Source organism: Apis dorsata, unplaced genomic scaffold, assembly GCF_000469605.1.
Source record: "Apis dorsata unplaced genomic scaffold, Apis dorsata 1.3 scaffold_351, whole genome shotgun sequence".
NCBI classification, from domain to species: Eukaryota; Metazoa; Arthropoda; class Insecta; order Hymenoptera; family Apidae; genus Apis; species Apis dorsata.
In genome coordinates, this window is record NW_006263617.1 from 50,390 (window position 1) to 53,519 (window position 3,130).

General features: G+C 46.6%; 1 long non-coding RNA gene across 1 annotated transcript in view; it reads left to right on the forward strand.

Annotated features, from left to right (window-relative positions):
* The window catches only part of LOC116185967, a 10,520-nt gene extending 8,064 nt beyond the window's left edge, over positions 1–2,456 (forward strand). Inside the window, exons 3-4 of the long non-coding RNA XR_004150863.1 lie at positions 1,418–1,422; positions 2,285–2,456. This is a non-coding gene — a long non-coding RNA (uncharacterized LOC116185967). The remainder of the gene's footprint in view (positions 1–1,417; positions 1,423–2,284) is intronic.
* Positions 2,457–3,130: the final 674 nt, after the last annotated feature.

The window sequence follows — 3,130 nt, forward strand, 5'->3', positions numbered from 1 at the left end:
ATGAATGGGCGATACACCAATGGCTTCGTACTCGATAAAATACTCGTGTAATTAAATGCGAGGCGGCGGCATTTGTTTCGCTCTCCCCCTCCTATATCGATTTTTCGAAATTCGCGCCCTGCGTTTCCACTCTGGAAAGCCGATCGACGATTTTGGTTATTGGTTATCCGTTTATCCGTTGTTGGACGGAGGGAAATTGTACGGGCAAAGCAAAGGCGGTCGGCTCGCGGTTCGGTAAACACTAAACACTCGTTAGGGTGTATGGATTGAAACGCAATCTGTATTCGCTGTGGCTACCTTGAGGGGGAAGCGGGAGGAGAAAAGGAGACGGAAAGGCCTCGTGGTGGTAACTCGTTACGCGGAGGGAAGGAGGGGTTGCGAGGAAGAGGGTAGTTCTGGTGGCCAGAAGAGCCCGAGGCCCCCCCACTAATTGATTTGTGCTTCGCCGGCCCCTAGCTGCCATAACCTTTCTCCTCGCCCCTTGTTTCACCTCCTCTTCCAGCTACCCATTCGCCAAGATTCGAACGCGCGATACGTCTTTACGATACGTCGTTTCAATAAAACATATTTTCCACGTTCGATTTTTCAGAATAATTTTTCAGCGTAATACGTTTTTTTTTTTTTTTTTTTTGCGTCGAGTACAACAAATAAACGGATTCTCAGAAATAAATAATTCTTTGGCGCGCGTGTGCAGGCGAGCGTCGTTCGAGAAGCTTGGTAATTATATTCGCCGTTAATTACACGGACGAACGATGCCTTCGAGTACTACGTAGCTCGAGGTGAAAAGCGACCCTTTGTCGCGGCCCCGAGCTGTCCACTTTGCTCTCGCCCGGCATTTTTCTGACTTTACGTAATATCCTGAGCGAGGCCGGCCTAATGCAAACAAGCTGCCGTGAACCGTGCGCCTCCTTTGCGATCACACACGTGTCCCCTTTCCTCGTGTCTGTGACCGCGTGAGCGCGTTCGCAATGGTGTACAGTTACACGAATCTGGATATATGTGTCTCGACCGAGTGCATGAATATGTACTTTCGAGCGAGGAAGGGCGACGTTCGTATCGCGTTAGAGAGATGGGATAATTACGAGTGTTGCTATTTCCTTTTTCTCTCTTTCGCCGGCTAACGATCTTTCTCGACCTCGGGAATCCTTATCTTTATTGTCGTACCCGTAACCTGAGAACTCGTTCGACCGACCGAATATTCCGTTTCCATTCCAATACGGGCACAAAATTTGACATTTGGCGACGAACAATGGTTGCCTTTCCATCGACTTCGTTCAACACCGTTTAATTGTATCGGACGTCAATACGAGAACGCCTTCGAAACGATTCTCTCGCTATAATTGAAACATCTGTTGAGGCGTTCGAATGAAACGTAACGTTTGTCCAAGGAAACGTTTCGACGTTTATTCGTACATAGGGAGCGTTGATGCGGTTTAAAGAAAAAGAAAGAAACTATCGTACGATACGATTCGATGGAAGGAGAGTTCGTAAATCGGAGATACGAAGAGGAGGGGGGGGGAGGGAGAAATGTTTACAACTTATCCAACTGCAATAATGTAAGCGTATGGTATAAGCTTATAGCGAGATATTTAGCCGCGTATCGTGGCGCCACACCACCCAGGGGACCCTCTCATTATTCGCTGCCAGGATGAGCCTTTATTAGCAGTTATCCTGTTCGGTCTCGAATCTATACGTTCACATATCCATAAATTTGCGTTTACGGTGACCGTATCTTATGCAAATGAGACGATTTAATCCGTCGGATATTTCAGGGCATTTTTTAATAACCCTTTCTCCTTTACCCCCTCCCTTCTCCTCCTCCCCTCGTCTCGCCGAGATATTCGCCGATCGCTTCGATCGTTCGTTCGTCAGAACGATCAATTAGCGGCGATTCATCGTCCTGCCTCTTCAATCTCGTTGCCAACAGTTTTCGGGAATGCCAGAAGCCAGAGCCGTTTATAGGTTAGATTTCCTCGTCCACGGAAAATTCCTCGATTTGATAATCTCTCGCTTATCGAATTTCAAATTTCTCCTCGTTCGGATACAATTGATGAATAAATATCTATTTTAAAATTAGGTAACAGTCGATAATGAAGTCATCAAACCGACAACGATTCACTTCGAGGAACTTTATTATATACAGAGTTTGGATCTCGATATATCGAAATTTCGAGATCGAGTATATTTTCGCGGAATAAGAAGTCCTCGATAAGATCGAAAAAAAAAAGAAGAAGAAGAAAGGAAAAGGAAATGTCCCGAGATCATCGCGCGGATGGATCGAAAGCGAATGGGTTCGAAAGCAGCAATTTCGCCCGATGTTTCGAGCCGGCAAAGTGCGATAATAAGCCCGCGGGCAGTCGGTGAGAATCTGCAATTCGCTCCGCTCAAATTGAATACTCCGTAGGCAGAATCTGGACTCTCCGTCGAGGGTTAAACCTAAGATCACCGATCCGTGATATAGTTTGGGCTTTGTACCCGCTCTCTCTCTCTCCCTCTCTCTCTCTCTCTCTCTCTCTCTGTACAAACGTTCCGTTCGCTCGGTTCGACATGGAATGTCGTTTAACCGCGGGAACGATACACGAAACAGGATATTCGCGACACGAAAAGTGCGTATCATCGTATCAACGATTTAATTCGAGAAATTCGAATATCGTAATATTGGAATATTTGTACAAGTGGATAAGCGTTAGATGCGTCGGTTGCGCGAAGAGAGGTAAATAGTCGCGATGTCTCAATCCTCGGAGATAATTGACACGGATACACACCGATAGACCGTTTCTCAGAAAACGTATCTTGTTTTCCTTTCCTTTCCCTTCGTATCATTACGGGGAAGCGCTAATGCGGAGAATATCCACGGGCTGCCAGCAGTTACAGTCACTTCTCGCGCACGGAAAAGCTTCGTTAAGCGCGAAATTGCCGGTCGCGTCGCCCGCTACGCTTAAGATTATAACCGTACGAACGGTTATAATATCGTTCGACGAGCCACCTTAACGAAACACGCGATTAGTATTTCGCTATCAGGGGATCTTTAATAGCCTCTTTTTTTCCTTTTCCTTTTCCTTTTTTTTTTTTTTCACGCCGAGCGTAATACCCCGGCACGTGCCTCGTTACACCACCTCTCGCGGTGAGA